Raw genomic sequence first — 22,269 nt, forward strand, 5'->3', positions numbered from 1 at the left:
CGTGGTATGGAGCAGTGTATCTGGGTGTCGGCAGCATCGCAGGCATAGAATGGTCAGAAATGTAGACTCTCAGGCCCCATCCCAGACCAAATGAACCAAGACCTGCACTGAAACAAGATCCCCAGGTAATTCATAGGTACATTAAAGTGCGAGAAGCACTGGCGTAGGCTAACAGTTGGCTGAGTTAGAAAGGCCAGTTTCTAATATCCTAAGCCTGTTTACTGGGCCCATGCATTCACTCAATAGTTAATGGGCACCTCCTCTCTAGGGGGCACCGCACTAGGTTCAGTGCATAAAAGGTAAAGAAGGTACAGCTCCTTTTGGTTCTCTGTGCCATGGCATTTGCTCACCACCTTGCCCTCTCCTTCAACTCTGACAGGCCTGCCCCTTTCTCACCATCCTCACATTTGGGTTCCTGGCTGTGCTCTATTCTCAGCTACATGTATCTTTCTGAGGTGGGTGTTTTATTTTTTTTCTGTCAACTTGGTTGTTGTTCTATTTTGTTCTGCTGTGAATCCATCTGGATTTTTAAATTTTGACTTGAGATATCTTTTTGACCATCATGTCCCATCTAATTTATCAAGTTTGCTGAGGCTCTCTGCTTTGTGGGCATGTCCCCTTGTTGCATCTGCCCTTGGAGCACAGCTTTCTCATTTTAACCATGGGATACGTACTCTCCTAGCTGCTGCTTGCACAGGAAAACAAAGGGCATTATTTTCTCCCTAAACACAATAGACCCCTTCCTCTAGAGCCACTTTTTGTCCTTTTCTCAACTGAAGTGTTTCTTCTTAATAGCAGAATAATGAACCACAACTTGAAAAACAAATGGATCTATTTCTTAGAAAGCCTGCTTATTTTCCATATTATTTCCATTCTCTTTTATCACTGACAGAGCTTACTATATGTTCAATTCAACCCCAGATCTAAGTGGATTCAATTATGTTGAGAGATCTGGACTGGACTCTACAGATTTTAATTTGGAGTAATTTTTTTAGGAGATAAGCATCACTTGTGCTTTCTGCTTTCTTCAATGAACTAACATTTCATCTTAGATTGGCCCTACTTAAAACATGCTCATCCTCCTACATTCATATGGCACTTTACTGGGTTACTATTATCTCATCCGATGATACGAAAACTCTGTGAGGTCTCAGCAAGGTGTGTCATATCCCATTTTCAGACAAGGATATTGTGCTTAGTGGGTTAAGTGAATTCACCAAGGTAGTGTAGCTTTGACAGAAGTTACTGAAACCTGAGCCTTCTCACCCAAGGCCAGTGCTCTCTGTCTACAAGGCTTAATGCACCCCTAGAGGGGCAGTGGATGGACCATTCTGATGTCCAGAGGCCAAAAATGGAGTCTGTACAAACCCCAGCTTTATGTCTTGAATCCAAAAGGATTATGGTTTTCCAGAAATGCTCAAACTGGCTTCCCAGTTTTTATATCTTTTGGATAAAATATGAATGGATTAGATGAAAAGGAATATTATAGTTATTCTCCTCCGCAATTTTAGTTTCAGTTTTGGGAAAAACCAACTCAATTTCTTCCTTTGTCTCCTTCTCTCATGATCTGAATGTACCAGTTCTCACCCACTCCTCAACTGAAGTGAGGTCCCACAACTATTATTACTAAAATTTTGCTAGGGCTAAGCTATATGTGTTCAAGCAGAAATGATGGTCATTTGCAGAGTTACAGAGTCATCCCATGCCCCAAATATCTTAGAAACCACCTGTCCAGCTTCATCACCAAGAGGCATAATCACTTTTCTTCCTTTCCTGCTTAGGCTCCTCCTTGGTCATTTAAGGATGCCTCATGATTGCAGTTGCTGTTGGTGTCCAGGATGACATATACACCAAGGAAAGTGGTCCTCAAAGTTCTCAAAGCTGCAAGATGTGGGAGGCCAGAGCAAGTCTGGGTTTTGTAGAGGTGAAGAGAGGAACCTTCTGCTTATGCTTGTTAGCTGGCATTCAAAGCTGCATTTCTTGTGCACAGAAGCTCATAAAAACGCTCACGAAACAGTGTCTTTAGCCTCTAGTCTCATCCTGTGCAAACAGGGTTCTAGCCCAGTTCAAGAAACCAGACCAAGGGAGATGCTTCTTCACCCATCTATGGCTTACCATCTCTTCTCTGCCAGGACTCTGACTGACACACCAAGTATTAAGCCTTTCCCTTTTCTATCAGGTCTCGTATATATATTCCCTCTCAGTTCCTCTCTTCTTCCATCCAAACAAAAGTTGGCACTGGTTGGAGGGAAGAAAAGAAAAATCTCTTCTGAGAATTTGAGCTAAAGCTGGTATTCAATTCAGGGTCATGATCTGAAATCACACTACCAGAGCAGTCCATAAAAGCCCCAAGCAGAGAATTTAATTTTAAAAAGTCGTGAACTTGTCATTTCCCAAGTGAGTGCAAGAACAAATGTAAATCCTTTCTGAAAGAATTCAACTTGTACCTGTGTTGTCCAATGTGGTAGCCACTAGCCACGTGGCTACTTATATTTATGACAATGAAAAGTAAATAAAATTAAAATTTTACTTCTTCAGTTGCATCAGCCACATTTCAAGTGCTCAAGAGCCATCTGTGGCTAGTGGTGACCATGTTGGACAGAACAGATATAGGACATTTCCATCATCACAGTGTTCCTTTGGACAGTGCTCACCAGCGACAAAGTAACATGCCATTGACTGATTGCATGATGTGGCCTGGTTTCCAAGACAGGAATTTGAGCAAAATGTGTAGATGTGATAAAATACAGGAGACACAGAGGTAGAGAGATGAATTAAAACCTGTCTTTGAGGACTTAGCAGGTGTGAGAATCAGGCTACCTGAAAAATCCCTTGGGACCAAGCCAGGGCATCTGTAAATTCTAAATCATGGAGGAATCCTCTCTAGCCTTCCGAGCTCACAGCACAGTCAGGAGCCTCTTGGACTGAGAGCTCACTGTGTGTGACTAACTGGGGAATTAGAACAAAATCTCATTACTTGGATGACCTTCCAGGGCTCCTAGTTCTGTAGAAATGAGAACTGAATGCAGAATGACATGTTTTTGAATATATTTTTTCCCATAATATGACTACCTTTGACCTTTTGAAATTAAATTCATTTTTATAAAGTTACTGTGCAATCATTAGAGTAATGTAATCATTTTCTGAGTCCCAAGAGAAGACAGTATCAGTGGGAAATTCCGGAGTAAAGAGTTTTAAAGGATGAATTTCCACCTCTCTAGATTTTTCCAAATCTCCGTTCTTTGACATATCTGACTGAGGATTTTAGCTTCGATTAAGAGTTTGGAATATAGGAGTTTTGTGTAGGGAAAATATGTGGAGCTATATAATAGACCTAGAAAATGGGGCTACTGTTTTAGTTTTACACAGTTCCAAAACCATAGGAAGACTTCAGACATAATACAACTTAATTACTTTGTGATTTTGTGTATTTTTAAATTGCTACCTGTTTCTCTAACAGTCCAATGTATGTGATTCTGTGTATTTTTCAGTTGCTACCTGTTTCTCTCCCAGTTCAATCTATCAGCTTATACAGAAAAACTCTAATGATTAACCACATTGTAACATGGTTCCCATTACAAAGCGTGTTTTAATGAAAGAATTGCCTCATATAGTATGTGTGATAAAACACTGAAGCAGTAGGTGTGTGTGTGGGGGGGGAGAGGGTGCAGGGGGGAAGAAGTTAAAAATGAGTGAAAAAGTTGTGGAAGGAGGCTTTACGCTTATTGAGTGCCTACCACGAGCCAGTTCTGTGCTGGGTGCTGTACACACATTGTTCACATTATCTCACGCAACTCCATGAAGTGGATGATTATTTTCATCCTGTGAACAAGGAAACTCAAACTTAGAGAAGCTAAGGGCCTGGCCCAAGCTCACTCAGCAACCTTTGCCAATACTATTCAGCTAAAATGCTCTTGTCAACATGGGGTTCTTGTCAATGACCCCACAATGAAAAACCCAAAGGTCACTTACAGGTTCTCATCTTTATTGACCCATCAGCAGCATTTGAGAGAGCTGATCACTCTCTCCTGCTTAATAGACTTTCCATACCTGGCTTCTAGTACACAATACCCTTGGTTTCCTTCCAATATCACTACCCGTATATCCTCAGATTCCTTAGATTGTGTCTCATCTCCCTGAACTCCTACTAAATAGGGCCCCAAAGCCGTGTCCTTGAGCACCTTGCCTTCTCTAACCACGCTCCTGTCCTAGGTCAGGTTTGATCAACATTGGCACTATTGACATTTTAGGCCAAATATTTCTTTGTTGTGATGGGACATCCTGTGCACTGTAGGACGTTTAGCAGCATCCACCCACCCACTAGATGTCAGTAGCACCCACCTCAGTTGGCCCAAATTCAGAACCATTGTCTTAGGTGAGCTCATTTATTTTTATGACTTTAAAATTAGCAGTAAGCCAAAAATTCCCAAGTTTAAATCTTGAGTTCAGACCTTAATCCTGCCTACTCTAGGTCTCCATTTGGATGTCTAACACGTGTTGCCCATTTGAGCCTTCTACCCCCAAATCGTTCCACCTCGGGGCTCCCCGTCTCAGTTAATCTCATCTCTCCCTTCCAGTTGCTCAGGTAAGAGTTCTCTCCCCCACATAGCAGACCCTATCCTTTAGGAAACTTGTTGGTTTCATTTTAAAAATATATCCATAATCCAATTCCATCTCGTCACTTCCACTACTACCTCCCTGGTCCATGCCACCATCTACTGCCTAAATTATTAACTGGCCTCTTTGCTTCTACCCTTGCTCTGCTATAATTTCATTCACCTCCCACCTCCACCCTCACCCCCACCCTGCCATAGGAATCTATTCCAATGTAAGGAGACATATTCTTTAAGCACATGTGAAATCTTTATGAAAACTGAACTCTGGCCAAGGTGAGGCCCTAAAATCAGTTTCAAAAAAGTCAAAGAATCAGTATCAGACAGACCATGTTCTGTGACTACTGTTATTAAGTTTAAAATTGATTTTAAAAACTACATCTCCTTCTAAAGAATTCATTAATCTACATAACTCATGAAAAATAAATAAATAACAACGAAAACTGAAAATAACTTGGAACTAGATGACAATGAAGATACTAAATATCAGAATTTGTATGATGTGGTTAAAGTATCCTTAAGTGAAAATTTATATTAGTAATGAAGAACTGTGAAAAACTGATGGGCCAAATGTTCAATTTAAATTTAAAAAGTAATAGAATAAACCACAAGAAAGTAGAAGCAGGGAAAGAATTTGTGGATGATTTTTGTTTGACCTCTAGCCCCCACCTATCTCGAACCATTATATTGTAACATTTTTAAAGGGTGTAGAGGAGTCCATTATGTAGACTGTTCTGTTGTTTATATTATCATCCACCTATGATGAACATTTCATTTATAAATATAAAATCTATGATGATTTCCACAGAATAACTTTTTAAAATAGAACTAGAAGGCTAAGAAAAATTTGTACTTGCTTTAAGTCTTAGATATATTTGGGAATTATTATGATTAATCATATTGACCTCAATTAATGCTGGAGATTATATCATAACCCTTGCTATACTTAAAGACAATTAATTTCACCTATTTGTTTTGTAATCTTGCATTTTGTTCTGTATGACAATGAATTTTCACTGCCAACAGACATATTCATCCCTTAGATATTGGAAGCGCACTTAATAGTCTCCTGAACTTTGCAAACCCTGAGCATCCATTAACTGACTTAATAAGTTTAGAAAATATGAATGCCAAGATTGGCAAATGTTTTGTCAAAGTTTTATTCATAGGAAGTCTAAATTTTAAAAAGTGCTTCACTTTGGATCATGTCCCCAGGCAGAGATGTCAGAATCAATGAAGAAAGTAAGCAATCACACTTACTTATTACCCCAATCCAGTTTGCCTAAACTTCGGCCAGCAAAGCAATTCTAGATACCATTAAACTTGGGTCTCCAGTTAAAGGGCCAGTAATATTCAGTAATTTCATAGCCAGTCCTTATTTGCTCATCTCCATTCTCAAGGCGAACATTTTAGATTGGGTAAATATGATTCCTTCTACCTTAAGCCTATTCTGAGCACCAATATTGTTGTTCTTGAGCCTGACAGCACCTTAAAACTGGAAAGGAGCTCAGAGGATAGAAAGCTGAAGGTGAAGCGATGTTCCTTCTGAACTCACGTGAAATACGGAGGTTGAAAGAGCCTCTAGCTATGTTTTAAGAGAGACTATTGAAAGACCAGCAGGTATGTGAAAAGATGCTCAGCATCATTATCATCAGGAAAATGCAAATTAAAACCACAATGAGATATCACCTCATGCCTGTCAGAATAGCTATTACCCAAAAGACAAGATATGGAAGCATCCTAAGTGCCCATCAATAGACAAATGGATAAAATGGTACATACATATAATGGAACATCACTTGGCCATAGAAAGAATCTTACCATTTGTGACAACATGGTTGCACCCAGAGGGTATTATGCTCAATGAAGTAAGTCAGACAGGGAAAGACAAATACCGTACGATTTCACTGATATGTGGAACCTAAAGAACAAAACAAGCAAACAAACAAAGTAGAAAAAGGCTCACGCATACAGAAAACAGACTGATGATTGCTGGAGGAGAGGGGGTTTGGGCAGCTACGTGGAAAAGGTAAAGAGATTAAGAAGTACAAATCAGTAGTTATAAAATAGTCACGGGGATGTAAAGTCCAGCATAGATAAGATAGTTAATAATATTGTAATAACTACGTATGGTGCCAGGTGGGTACTTGAAATATCAGGGGCTCACTTTGTAAGAGATATGACTGTCTAACCACTATGCTTATACCTGAAACTAATACAAAATCATATTGAATGTAAACTGCAATTAAAAAATAAAATTGAGAGTATATATATTTAAAAAAGACGAGAGGAATGCTAGTGCGGATGTGGAGAAGAGGGGAACCCTTGTGCACTGTTGTTGGTGGGAATATAAATTGGTGTGGCCACTATGAAAAATAGTATGAAGGACCCTTAACTTTAAAAAAAAAAACAGAATTACCGTATGATGCAGCAATTTTACTTCTGGGAATATATCCAAAGGAAACAAAAACACTAACTCAAAAAACTATCTGTACTCTCATGCTCATAACAGCATTATTTATAAAAGCCAATATATGGAAACAATCTAAGTGTTCATAATAAATGAGGAAATCCTACCACTTGTGACAGCCTGGATGGACCTTGCAAGTCATTATGCTAAGTGAAGTAAGTCAGACAGAGGAAGACAAATACTGTATGATCTCACTTATAAGTAGACAAAACCAAAACAAACTCATAGCAAAAGAGAACGGAGGTATAAACCTGCAGTTACAAGATAAAATTCTTTCCCTCCTACTTTCTTGTGTTTTTTTCTAAATAAATTCTAGGCATGTAATGTACAATGTGAGGACTACAGCTAATACTACTCTTTGGTGTATAAGAACATTGTTAAGAAAGTAAATCTTTCCTCTTGTTCTTCCTGTTCCTTTTCCTGTATCTATATACAAGATAGACGTTGGCTGAACCTATTGTGATAATCACTTCACAATATTATGTAATCAAATGATCATGTTGCGTGCCTTGAACTTACACAGTGATATATGTCAATTATTTCTCAATACGACTGCAAAACAAAGAAGAGAAGTCTGGTATGAGGCCCCCCCTTTGCCTGCCCTCTACCATCTAATCCGGGCACATCCCTTGTTTTCCCTTGTCCCCTCTAACGGACCAGGGAGATTTTTGGATCAAGAAGAGGGGGGCACATGGTCATTAATATGAAGATCCTGGAGGAGGCTGGGACTGCAGTAGAAAAGCATGGGCTTTAGTGTCTGGCCGGCTTGGGTTTGAATTCTGGCCCTGACTTTACTAGTTACTTGATCTTGAGGCTCTCTGAGTAAAGTGACAATTACAATACCTACCCTGCATGGCTGATAAGAGACAGTAATAAGATTATTGCAGCTAGAAATTGGAGAGGAATCTTAATTCCCCCTTTTCCCTTCTCTCCTTCCCAATCTGACACCTGAGCAATCACCATTTCCTGTCAAATGTATTGCCTTTGATCTCCAAATGGCTCCTTTGCTCTCTTGCCCTGAATGTCCCTGAGCTTCAGGGCCTTGTCATCTCTTGTCTGGACACCACATAGCCCTTAGTTGTCTTTTTTTTCCTTCCCCTTGTTCAAGTTCACGGAACCAGATTAACTACTAGAAATACAAATATAACCATACCTTTCTTCTCTCATAACTCAGGATGGGTGCCCTATGAACTTCTTTTCCCCTTTTCTCTACTTTAAAGTATCTCTCTGATTAGGCACTGACATCAGGCTTCCCCGTGACACTGTGAGTAGTCTGAGGATGGAGACATTCATCTTTGTACCTCCAGAACCCAGCATGGTGCTTCACGGAGAGCGGGTCTTGGATGAATGAATGATCACATATTTAACATAGTTAAGAAAGCTGTTACTTAAAAGACATTCAGCAAATAGTTATCACTTTTAAGGAATACATGGTTTAAACATTTAAAATTGAGTTGGTTTGGAAAATTCAGGTTCTTCTTCTTGATCATAATTTTTAAAATGTGGATTCTTTAGGCCTGTCTTGGCAATCTAAGATTTGTTTAATGAATGAATGAATCCTATGGAATAAGGGCAGCTCCTGTCATTTCCACTTGGCTAAGGAAGAAAGTGAGGCTCAGGGAGGCTGGGGCATGCTGCTCGGGGGCATGCCCACGGAGGTCCAATCGCCTGTAAGGAGGTGCTGGTTGACTACCTGCCATTCCAGTTATGCAAAAGTCCTCTCTGGCTGGAACAAAGTGGCAGCCAGCTGGGCAAACATGGAAACCAAGAATTTCCCTGCTGTACTCTGTCCCTGGGTTTGATTAGAGATGGATTTGCATGGTCTGGAAATGCAAATCCAGGACAGCAGCTGCTGGGATAGCTGTGCCCAGGTGAAATATTGATTCATGAAGAGCAGCAGTTTTTGGTAAGTTGTTTCACTTTAGCTCATCACAGTGGCATGAAAGGGAGGTCACGTGAAACTGCCCCCCGGAACCCCACTCCCCACTGATACTGAGACATTCAACAGTTTGAATTCAGTCCAGTGTCTTTGTGGCCCCGAGAGGGGGTCCTCACACAGACTCTTTCCCACGCATAAGCAATTGCACACAGAACCCACTGTTGCCACTCGAGAGATACAGGCCGTGCAGCGCATGAGTGAGGAACTCAAAGCGTCCAGGGGAGTGTGACCGGCGTTGATAAAACCCCAGCAGAGTGGCTACTAAGGGCTGCCTTCCTACCAAGGGAGCACCAGGCTGTTCCCTCGGCTCCCTCCCTGTTACGCCGAGGTCTTGGCAGTGCTTGTTTTTCTTTACAGGCATCACTCCTGGGGGCGAGGGAAGGTGGATTCTACATCTTTAGCTCTCTGGTAACATACTTCCCTCTCCCAGTGCCTTTCTACCTGGGCTGCTAGAAGCTTCTTGCTAATAGTTCCTGGGCACTTTCCCATCTCTTGTTTTTCATCTGCACTAGTCCTTCATTAAATGCTCTGCCAGGATCCTGATGGATCGAGCAGAAAACAACGTTTTAACTTTTCCTCTTAAGAGAGCAGTTGTTAGCTCTGCCCTAGAAAAATGGGGGCTGAAAACACACTGCCAGAGCAGTATTTGAAGGCGGCTGGGGACTAGGTCCCTCAAGCTAATGACGTTTTGCGGTCATTCTCTAAGCCAAATTCTGTGCGTGGGTAGGGCAGCCTGGTGTGTCTCACTTTTCAAGACTTAGCAGAAGAAGAGAAGCTCCAAGAACTGGCTTTATTCTCAGCTCCAAGCTGAAGTTCAAGTTCCTTACCTTTCATTTCTGACTGTAGAACCGGGGGAAAGTTGCTGAATCCTGCTGAGTTTGTTTCCTCACTCCCAAAACAGGTACAAAAGTGCACTTCCATAAGGGTTTGGGAAGGATTAAATGAGATCTTGTAGGTAAAATGCTGAGCAGAGCATTTGGTAAGTGTTGACATTTTTTGACTACAAAATAAGTTATGCAAAACCAAGGGGGTGCAAAAGACCATGCACTGGGGTATGAGTTTTACATCGCCGTGTCACAAATCACAACATAGTGGCTTAAAGAACGCATATTTGTTACCACAGTTTCTGTGGGTCAGGAGTCCAGGCACAGCTTAGCTCTGCTGGGGATCTCACAGGGCTGAAATCTAGGTGTTGCCTGGGGGCACTGTCATCTGGGGACTTGACTAGGAAAAGAACTGCTTTCAAGCTTCCTCGGATTGTTGATGAAATTTGTGCCTTTAGAATTCACGGCAGCTTGTTTCTTAAAAGCCAGCAACAGAAAGATAAGGTCTCTGCTGCTTGAAGTCTCTGACTTAGAGAAAATGTAGCTCGTCTTTTAAAGGGCTCACCTGATTAGGTCAGGCCCACCAGGATAACCTTCCTTTTGAGTCATTCACTGTCATCTATTAGGGATCTTAGTTACATCTTCACCTTGCCATATACTGTAACAAAATCTCAAGAAGGATATCCCGTCACTTTGCCTTACCTGTTGGTTAGAAGGTCACAGATTCTGCTCATACTCAAGGGGAGGGAAATACACAAAGACATGGATACTAGAGGGCAGGACTCATCACACTCTTGTGTGTGCACAACTGGGATAAAGAAAGAAAATATCAGCACTTCCATTTATATTAATTTTTATCACATCTTTTAAAAATTCCACTACTACATAAAACTTAAAGTATGTACACCATGTTAGTACTAGTGAAGGTGTATACTTAAGAAAATATACATATGTTGAAGGTGCTTTTGACAGGAATGAGTAATCAAAATATTGTAAACCATTTCAAACAACAGATCTTTTCCCTACTTTCTCTTCCCACCTTTGCTAATATCTTGTGCAAATTACTTAATCTTTGTCTCAGTTTCTTCACCTGCAAAATGGGGATAATAATTCATGCCCTGTCTCCCTCTTAGATGAGACTCTGAAGAGAAAATGTTGGAAAACATTTAGAAATAGACACAGTACATACAAAGTAGGCAGAAAAACAAAAGAGAGTTTGTGTCATCTCTGATTTCAGATTAAGAAAAGCAAAACAGAATTGTTTAAGGGGCTGTGTCATTTTTGTCTGTACAAGATTTCTCCCACATATGTGCAAGATGCGCCCAAGAGATCTGAAATACTATAGGGCTCTCCAGGATTTTACAACAAGCTCACTGAAACCCTTGAGTTCCTGTTTCCTGGCTGTTCACTGCAAGGGCAACTTCACCTGAAATGCGATGAGTGATATTAAGTTGCAGGCATGCCCTCAGCATTTCTCCCCTTCCCTCATCCTTCAGTCACAGAGAACAGGGGATAAATAAACCTTCTGTTTTGTTTTCCTCTTGCCTTGGAGACAGCAACTGAATGTCAGCACAGAAGATCTAAGGAAGAGAGGGGAGCCTGAGAGGAGGAACCTTCAGGAGGTAGCAGATGGACTTCTGAGGCAACCAGCCCTGGGCTTCAGGCTCTGTCCTTGAGGTCTGTGAGTTTTTAGGAACTTGTTCAACTTTCTGAGCTTCAGTTTCCGTCCTTGTCAACCCTGCAATTTTGTGGTGTAGGTCAGACAGGATGAAATGTGGGAAAGTACCCAGCAGAGTTCCTGGCATACAGTAGGTGCACAATAATGGCTTAATGCTCTTTTCCCTTCTGTAAGTACAGATTCAAGTCTTGGTTTGGCTTCTAATGAGCCACGTGATCCAGGCCAAGTCGTTTCTCCTCTCTGGGCCTCTATCGCCTGCCTCTCAGGAGTCCTGGGCTTCAGAATCCCAGGATTGCTGGACAGGATTCCACGGGGCCCAGGAAAACACATGTAGGCTCCCCCCCTGCGCTCTTCCTCACTTCAGTGTGGGGTTAATGTCGTCATTCCTAGATCACTTATTTTTAAAAAGAATAGCTGATGAAAACATTGGCCACGTGTTATGCGAAGAAGCTAGATGCTGCTTCTTTGTACAGGTAACACTGTGCAGCGTGGGCTGTAATCACAGAATGAACAATGCAGAAATGCGGGATATGATCAACTCATTTTAGAAAACGAATGAAAGTATAGACTGACACCTGCCTCCTCTGTTTGAACTCATGTCACTAAGCAGTTGCTGTGCCGCCAAGTTACTCTGAGCCGAAGTAGATACTGGAATTCAAGGGGAGGTAAGCCAAGCTGATCTGAAGTCTATTTCCTAGCTTTGCGTAATGTCACCATACAAAAATAGAATATGCTTGCCTATCACCAGAAAAACCCGCGGGGATTTTTAAAAATAGCTATTTCAATTTTGAATTTTTAAATAGGAACTAAAAAGTTCTAAGCAAATATAGAAAATTGGCATGGATATTAAGAAATTGTGTGTCTATTTTAAACCAGTGTTTCTCTTTCCTTGTTACAAAAATAACACGTTCCCAAGGTAGAAAGTTAAAAACAATTCTAAAAAATAAATAACTTTGCTCTTTAGCTACTGAGAAATGTGTACCATTCACATCATTTTGGTGCGTTTCTTCCTAGTCCCATACACATGTGCATGCACTTGCATGAGTGTTCAATCATGTACATACACATACCATCTATTTATTGACAACACTTATGTTTATGCCCAGCCTAGCTCTCTCTTCTGAGAGTCAAACTCACATAGGCAACTGCCAGGTTCAACTGTCCTGGTTTGCCCGAGACTGATGGTTTCCTGGGATGTTGGACTTTCAGTGCTAACAACTGAGACAATCCTGGGTCAAGTGTCCACTGGATGACCCATCCACACCTAAAACTTAGCAAGCACAAAACTGAATTCATCATTCCCACCCCTAAACTCCTGCTCCTTTGATGGTCTGATCTTAAGGAATCATGCCATTTTCCACCCAAGTGACCAAGACAGGAATTAAGGACTAATTCCTGAGGCATTCCTCTTCTTCTCTCTCTATCCAATAGTCAATATGGTACGAAGTTCTGGTCATGCCTGTCCGGTCAGTAATTTTTATCTGGATCCCTGCTATGACTTCTAACCAGATCTCCTGCTTCCAGCCTCTCCTCCCCTGCATTCTATACAAATTCCACAAAATAGGCAGAGTACTGATCCCAAGAATTCAAATATGACCATGTCACTCTACTGCAAAGAACCCCTCAGTGCCTCCCATTGCTCTCAGGATAAAAATCTAAAGTCCTAAGGTTCTGTTTACCTCACTAGTTTTATAGCCCTCTCTACATCCTGCCCTGGGGCCTCTTCCCCACACATTAAAATGCTGAAGCCTTGGGGCCTATTAATCAGAAACTTTGGTGCCTTTTCACAAATCTCTAAGGTCCTGGCTTCGATGATAGGTTCTCCCAGGAAACCTCCTCTGAAGCCTGTAAATATTTTATGTTCTTTATAATTAGTTTATGTAACTTACACATCATTAGAATTTTGAAGATCAGTTGGCTGAAAAAATCTTTAGAAACTTACTAGGAGACTTTGTCTCAGACTGTCATCTCCTCAGTGCTCCAAAGGGAAATCCAACAAGGGACTAAATCTTCTCAGTCTGGTTAGTCAAGCAGTGTTTCTCCACCCTGGGTGTGCATTAGAATCACACTGGGAGCTTTTTAAAATTTCTGATGCTTTGGCCCCATTTGGCCAGAAATTAGTTTATTGGTCTGAGGTGGGATCTAGGAATCAATATTATTTTTTAATTGAATTTTAGAGAGAAAGAGGAAGGGAGAGGGAGAGAGAGAAACACTGACTGGCTGTCTCTGCACACCCCCTACAGGGATCGAGCCTGGAACCTGGGCATGTGCCCTGACCAGGAATCGAACCGGCAACCCTTCAGTGCACGGGGAGACACCCAACCAACCTCTCCACACCGGCCAGGGCAGAATCAACAATTTTTAAAGCTCCCTAGAATGTACCCAAGGTTGAGGACACTACCTTAGTTATGCCACTGCAGGGCCACCCAGTATTTATGCAGTCATTTTCTGCCCATCCTATGATTAACACGGGCTTCCTCGGCTATTGTTAATCACAAACAGCCCAAACCTCTACCGGGAGAAGTATTCCTTTCTGTACAGCAGGGGCCAGCTTTAGCAGCAATGAAGTGACAATGTGATCCCCATGTTTCTGAATTCTACTTCTATTTCTCAATTGCACCAAACTCAGGAAGGGGTGCAATGAATTTTCATCCTTAAACCCCAACAGAGAGGGAGAGAATAAAAATATATTTCACAAGAGTAGCCCTCAACCAGGGGTGATTTTTGTCTCCCAGAGGACGTCTGGTAAAGGCTGGAGACATTTTTGGTGGTCACAACTAGGGGTGTGTTACTGGCATCTAGTGGGTGCAGGCCAGGGATGCTGCTAAATGTCCTATAATGCACAGTCCCCTACAGCAATGAATTATCTTGCTCAAGTGCCAGTAGTGCTGAAGTTGAGAAACCCTGATTGAGAGAAGAGATGACTCCAAAGCTTCCTTCTAGCTTTAAAATACTTATATCAATGACTAGCTGCAGAAGAGCCTTTGAGTACCACGAGGAACTTAGAGTGAAGTGGGCAGATAAACAAGTTAGATTTGGAAAGAAGGAAACAAGTGCAGACATAGAGAAGTTTTAAGGTGTAGATGGGAAAATCGAGGAAGGCATGCTATTGAGGTTGCCTCTTGACTATTCAATATCAACGATTCTCTCTGTGTGAACTCAGCATTGACATCCCCTGGGAACTTGTAAGAACTGCACATTCTCGGGCCCCACCCAGACCTACCGAATCAGAAACTCTGGGGTTGGGACCCAGAAACCTGTGTTTTCACAAGCCCCCCAGGAGATCCTATGGCTGCTCAAGTTTGAAGACATTGTTTAGATCACGCTGACCTGTCAAAAGGTCAGTTGTGACTTGCTACACTGCATGCCCTCAAGAGTCGGTTTCATTTTGGGGAGTAGCAGGGGAACGTGCATTGCAAGAGAGCGTATGAGGAGGGCCGGCTGGTCTGCAGGAGAGATGAGCTGGAGGTAATGCTTCCTGACAAGTCCACTTAGGGATTCTGCTCTTTCGTGGGATAGCCGTCATAAGCTGTTTTAAATGACAGTGCAACCAGGCATGCTGGGTGGCCAACAACAATAACATTTGGGTAGACATGTAATTGCCAAGGAGAAGGACAGGAGAAAAAAGAGACAAGTAAATTGTAGAAGAGGCTCTGAGGGTCAGAAAATAGAGGATGGCCCTTCTGCCACCCACTCCAAGACTTAATTGAATCCTGCTTATCTCACTCGCCCCAACACCTCCTCTTGATTTTTTCCATTGGGAATCTCACAGCTTAAAGGTAAGCTGGGATTTATCATTCCTGGTGCTAGGCTTAGTCCTTGGTGCTTCAGAGATGGCTTGAAGGAAGTAACGTACCTGGCCATGAAATAAGCCAGTGAAATGAAAGAGACCTGACATTTGAAACATCTTCAAGGCTGCTTTCCTTCCTATTTCTTTTCTGAGGGGACTTAGGCCCCCCCTTCTATCCCCCAAAAGCTATGCTGTGAGAGCCAGGTGAGGCCAAGATATTGCTGCTTCTTTTTGTGATTTTTCATTCCAGCTCATTCCTGAAGAAGCCTCTTTCTTTCTTGGTTTCCTCCTCATGCTGTGTCTTCCCTTCCTTTCTTTCCCTCCAGGGCTGGTGGAGAGAAAGATGCTGCAATTTGAGGGAGAAAAATGTTTAGGGGAGGGTGTGATGATAAATGGGACTCAGCGGGGGTGCTCTCCAAGATGGACAATAAAGACAAAAATTTCCATAGTGCATTTAGACTTGTCTTGAATGAAAGAATGTTCCAGGTCAAAAGTGATATGATGGTGATAATAAATTAATCAGTAATGTCAATATATGTGAGTGGGTAAGAGGGGTGATTTTCTTGGAGCCTTTAAAAGGGCAAACCAAATCACAAAACCCCCAGAATGTCTTCCATAGGACCTAGCTAACGTAAATAGGGACATCTATTCATCCATCCAGGAAGCAGCTATTTATTAAGCATCTACTATATGCCAAGCACTATTTTAGGGTCTGAGGATGTAGATAAACCAGTTCTTTTCCTTGAGCCTTGGTAATTACATTTCTGTACAGGAGACAAATAAATATGTCAAAAGACAAACATGGTGATTACAGATGATGGTAAATGCCACGAGGGAGATTATAACGGGGTGATGAGATGGGAAGTACCTGGAGGGGTGCATGTATGAACAAATGAGATCTGGGAAGGCATGTCTGAGTCACTGAGTTTTGAGCTGACACTTTAAGGCTGAGAATGTGCCAGCCATTCAGAGGTGGAGAGAGGGCTAAGGGGGACAAATAGGAACTTTAGGCCTATGTCAGGCTCTAAAAATGTGAAGTCAGGAGGCTATTTGAGCCTATTAAGAAAAATTATCCATCACATGGCAAGAAATCCAAAAGTGGGCCTCCAAGGGCTTTCAATGGCACACTGAAGCTGTGTTTAACAGGCCCACCCAAAGACAGTTTCCCTACAAGAATATGCCATTGGTTGAGTTTGCTATTTAGTATCTATGAATTAAGAGCTCAGACTCTGGGAAGTTATACACGTTAAACTTGTACATGATGCAGCGATTTCTGTCTGGTAAGCAAAGATAAAACCCTGAAGTTTATAATCTATTGCTGTGAAGGACGTTAACCAATTTGTCTCTAGAAACTTTAATCTGTTTAAAGAAAAACGATTATGTAAATCTGAAGTGGTCTTAGAGGACAGTCATTATTTTATTGGCTTCCTCATTAATGAGTGAGTTGAAAAAAATCTTTGACATGTGTTCATTTGATAGTTGAATGAGAGTCATGCTTTTAACTTCTTAAAAGTTAGACTTTATAACAAGACTCACTGTGCCTCAGCTTAGATGTCTGGGGTCTAGAGATCAGCTTTAATGAATTCACAAAGTCCTAGAAGTGTATGCATTTTCAAAAGCAAATATCCTATTAACTTAATCAGACCCTCCAAAGGGTCTTTGTGTCAAACTGCTGACCAGAGGAGGACCTCTCAAGACTCCTCATGTGCCCTTGAATTTTCTATGCCTGCCAAGTAACATTCTGATCGCTAATTCTGCTTCATAAGTGTTCAGATATCAGGAAAGGTTAACTTTATATGGAGCACAAGGATTATAGTTTTTGTTAATTTATTAAAATTTTTGTAAATGAACACATTGGCATCCTGACTTACGCATCTGTCTCTCCTATGAGCCAAGTTTTCCAGGTGCCATCAAGCCTGGGTGATTGAATGAAGCTGAGTCCCTTCAGCAAAGAAGCTGGGGACCGCAGGCGAAAGGAGATCCCAGCTGGAATAGTCCAGCCTCAGGCGCCTCTGTAGTGAACACAAGGAGGCATCTCTAGCTTGTTTCTCTCTAACTCCATCAGCGGCGGTGGCGGAGATGATCATCCTAGCTTTCTTCCCCTTATTGGGATGGCCCAAAAGCATTTGCGTTCCTCTGCGATGAGTTAAAGGTCACAAGAAGGAAGGTCATTCACATGCTCTCAGGGAACAAATAAGTCACTTCTTATGAGGTCAGTCAACCTGCTCACCCCTGACACTAGTTTCAGGTGCTCCCCACAGACAAAACCCTGGCCTTCCCCAACGCTTTCGGGAAGTCCAAGCACTTGGCAGACAGCGGGGGTTTCATGAATAAGATCTCTGGGAGGAGAGGCTAACGCCTCCTCCAGTTTCTGAGGAGGGCCTGTGAGGTTGTTTTGCCAAGCACCCAAGAAAGGGTCATTCTCTTGGCCTAAAGGACTCTCTTTTGATAAAAGCTGTCCTTCTTCCGAAGAGACAGCTCTTTTAATGTTTTCTTAGGAATTCTACTGAAAAGACTTTCTAGAAATAAATGCCCAGGATGTCTGCAGATGGCAATACATTTTTTAAAAAACCATTCCTGTTTAATGTTTAAAGTGCGGGAGAGTGGCTGAATGCCCTACAGAATCTGACTCAACGCGAAAGCCTCTAGAGATGTCAGCCCAGTTTGTGAAAACCTTCCCATCGACAAGGCTAGGCTTAAAAACAGTACTTCCAAAGTGCAAAAATAACAACTGAGATCTCGAGGCAACTTTTTCAGCTTCAGTGTTAATAGAGTGGTGCAATGATACGAGGTGAAGTCTTCTGGTGGATTTAAGCTGCATGGTTTTCTGATTTCTAATGGAACCTTCCACTTTTCCTTCTGTTTAATGGCCATTTGTATTTTCTGTTTTGTGAAATACCTTGTCATGTATGTTACCCATTTTGTTAACTGATTTCTACGTATATGTGTTTACATATTTATACATAGAGCGGTGCCTCGGTTTTTGAATGTAATCTTTTCCTGAAGACTGTTTGGCCTCAGAAACGTTCAAAGCCCGAGGGATCCGCAGCCAGCAGCTGGGCCTCAGGATCTTGTCCTCAGCGGAAGCCTTGGGGCATGTTCAACCTCCGAGGCGTGTTCGAAAACCGAGGTACCACTGTATTTATTGGCTCCACTAACACTTTGGGCCCTGGCCATGGTGCCCCTGTAAGGAAAAGGGAGAGAGAAAAGAAAGAAAAAGAGAAGAGGAAGGAGAGAGAAAATTGTCCATATAATTTTTAATCAGGATGTCACGGGCCACAGAAAATCTGCTAGAATTTTTTTTTTTCATAATATATTTTTTATTGGTTTCAGAGAGAGAGGAAGGGATAGAAACATCAATGATGAGCCATTGATCGGCTGCCTCCTGCGCACCCCCTACTGGGGACGGAGCCCCCAACCCAGGCATGTGCCCTGACCGGGAATCGAACCGCGATCTCCTGGATCCTAGGTTGACTCTCAGCCGCTGAGCCACGCCCGGCCGGGCTCTGCTAGAATTTTGATTAGAATTACATTGAATTTATAGACCAGTTTGGAGAGAACTGGTATCTCTAAGATACTGACTTTTCCAGTGAAGAGCATGCGTTTCCCATCTAAGTTCAGTTTTTCAATGCATTTCACTCTTTGTAATTTTCTACAGAAAGAGGATTTCCTCCACAGCTCCATTATGAAATAGATTAGGTTAAGCAATATTCTAGCTTCGAAGCTCCCTTGATCATGTCGTACTATCTTTTATTTTATATTACTGATAAGTGTTAAGAAAGTGGGATTTTTATATCTATGTTCATGAGTGAGATTGGCTAACACTTTTTACAAACAGCTTTATTGAGATGTAATCCACACATTGCATAATTCACCCACTTAAAGTATAAGTCAATGGGTTTAGTATATTCACAGAGCCACTCAAGTGATGCTATGGTCGACTCTAGAATATTTTCATTACCCCTAAAAGGAAACTTGCTACCCATTAGCAGTCTCTCCCCTCCCCCAGCCTCTGGCAACTACTCATTTGTTCTCTGTCTCCTTGGATTTGCCCATTCTGAGTATTTCATGGAAATGGAATCACACAGGTTATTTTTTTCTTATTTTTGTTTGCTTTAAGTATCAAGGTTATGTTGGCTAAGGTGTTTTCCTTATTATTATTTTTAACTAAAAAGTGTTGCATAAGATTAAAATATCTGTTCCTTGGATAACTATAATTGTTGTGCCTGCTGGTTCTTTTTGTGGACAGATTTTTAACTTTTAATGCTTGTAGGATAATTCTTATATTCAAGGTAAGAATATCTATTCAGCTAATCTACTCCATTAACAGATTTATGAAGAAAACCGCATATGCTTTTGCAAAAAGAAATCCATAATGTTAATCTATGATCTTAAAATAAATCCTCTGAAAAACTAGGAATGTAATAGAATATCTTCAGCTGATAAATAGCTTCAAAAATACCATGGCAAAAGTCATACTCCAGGAATCCTCTTTTCGAACTGTGAAGAACAAAAGACGTCTGGGGTCATTTCTGTACCACGGTCACCGTGTACAGCAGTCCCAGCTCACAGCAAAGGAAAGGGAAGAGGAATCTAAGAATTGGAAAGAAACAACTGCCATTATCTGCAAATGATATTATTATTTATATAGAAAACACCAAAGGAACTAAGAAAGCTCAGCCATACGGCCACACTGAACTACAAGAGAGGCTGGGAAATGTGGGCTAGTTGGATGCCTCCAAAGAGAAGAAAACAGATTTTTGGTGACCAGCTAGCTGACTCTTCCATAGGGACACACTGTTATTTTCATTTATAGCTGACATACAATATTATGTTAGTTTCAGGTAAAGTGATCACCCCAATAAGTCTAGTACCCATTTGTCACAATACATAGTTATATAATATTGTTGACTCCATTCCCTGAACTGCAGCTTATATTCTGTGGCTGGTTTTATAACTGGCAATTTGTGCCTCTTAACCCCTTCCACCTTCTCACCCATCCTCCCAACCCCCTCTGCCAGCCTTCAATTTGTTCTCTGTCTCTATGAGTTTCTGTTCTGTTCGTTTATTTGGTTTTTTAGGTTCCACGTAGAAGTGAAATCACATGGTAGTTGTTTTCCCTGACTTATTTCACATAGCAAAACACCCCTAGGTCCGTTTTGCTCTTTTTTGATGGCTGCGTTCCTATTCCATTGTGTATATGTACATGTGGCTTTTCCATTGGTCTACTGACGGACACTTAGGTTACTTCCATACCCAGAAGTGGGATTGCTGGGTCACATGGCAGTTGTATGTTTAATGTTTTGAGGAACTTCCATACTGTTTTCCACAGTGGTTACACTGATTTACAAACCCACCGACAGCGTATGAGGGGGAAACACTCTTACTGTCCCCATTTTGCAGATGAGAAAACTGAGGCTCAGAAAGCGGAAATAACTTGACTAAATTCCAGAGCTTGCAAGTGACATGGCCAGAATCAAGTCTGCCTGACCCTGGAACCTCCACGCTATGCCAGCACTGTCCAGTGAAGCTTCCTGTGTTGAGGAAAATACTCTGTAACTGTGCTGTCCGAGAGAGTGGCCACTACCCACACGTGGCCAGAGCTCTTCCCTCCTAACTTCCCCTCTCTTTTCAGACCTCCTTCCTGTTTTCAGTCCTTCTATGCTGATGCTACTCCAACCCCTTTTCTCCAACACACACCATCCAAGGAGAAAATTCCACCCCTCCATGAGTCAAGCCTTTGTTGCTAATGGGAGCCCTCCTCTGCCTAGTCTTTAATTTCTCCGAAAAGGGGCTAAAATGGACCTCCTACAAATGAGGTCATAGTAGGTTCAATGACAAGATAATTTTTCATCAGTGAGAATCAGGTCTGATTTTCTCAATATCCAGGAAGAGAATATACCTTGCCAAAGCAAATGGTATGTGTTGTGTCCACCCCCCCACCCCAGGAAACCATACAATCTGGTCTTATATAAAAAAAAAATCTTGAAAGTCAGTGCTTAATGGCTATAAAGATTCACTGGGGGAGATGGGAAACTTCTGGAGATGGGTGGTGGTGAGAGCTGCACAACAATGTGAATGTCCTTAATGCCCCAGAGCTGTACACCCCAAATGGGAGACTTATCTTTTACCACAATTTAAAAATATATTTAAAAAAAGAATCTTCTTCCTGTTAACATGACTTTGAAGTTGACCCTTGTGAAAGGGCCACTTGAGGTTATGGTACTCAGGAGTGTTTGACCCCTGCTGACCCCTGCTGCACCTTCCCTAAGGTGGCTTTGCTCGGTCAGCAATCTGGGACGAGGGTATGGAGCCCCTGAGAGCTTCTGACCACAGATTCCTCCCTCTCAGAATCCCCTGTAGGGGTGCAAGAGAGGTTCTTCCTTGCACCCTTATGAGTGAAGAACATAAAAGGGGTGGCACGATCTGGCCAAACTATTTTTTAGGAAAATTACCCATGTGGTCATGCTCTGTATTTGACTCAGAAAATGTTTTTGAGGAGATCACCTTTGGAAAATACTTTGAAATTTTGAACTAAGAGCACCCAATAGACACTAATCAGTGCCTGGTGAGGTCTCTCATTTAAAGTGAAAAGAGCCCTGGCCGGTTTGGCTCAGTAGTTAGAGCATCGGCCTGGGGACTGAAGGGTCTTGAGTCTGATTCTGGCCAAGGGCACGCACCTCAATTGCAGGCTCGACCCCCAGCCCTGGTCAGGGCTCATATGGGAGGCACCAATCGATGTGTCTCTCTCACATCGATGTTTCTCTCTGTCTCTGTTTCTCTCTCCCTTCCACACTCTGAAAAAGCAACGGAAAAAATATCCTTGGGTGAGGGCTGGGAAAAGAAAAAAAAGACTAAAGTGAAAAGAGATCTCTCTTGTCTTCCGAGGTGGGCATTTCTCTGCTAGAAAGAACACCCATCTCAAAAAAATCACAATTGCTCTGATGAGAAGCAG

At 42.0% G+C, this 22,269-nt stretch overlaps 1 protein-coding gene across 1 annotated transcript in view; it reads right to left on the reverse strand.

The window, feature by feature from the left end:
• The window catches only part of CPNE4 (copine 4), a 316,423-nt gene that overhangs the window by 58,353 nt on the left and 235,801 nt on the right, over window positions 1-22,269 (reverse strand). The gene's annotated exons all lie outside the window — the stretch shown is intronic.

Source organism: Miniopterus natalensis, chromosome 15, assembly GCF_054644295.1.
Source record: "Miniopterus natalensis isolate mMinNat1 chromosome 15, mMinNat1.hap1, whole genome shotgun sequence".
NCBI classification, from domain to species: domain Eukaryota; kingdom Metazoa; phylum Chordata; class Mammalia; order Chiroptera; family Miniopteridae; genus Miniopterus; species Miniopterus natalensis.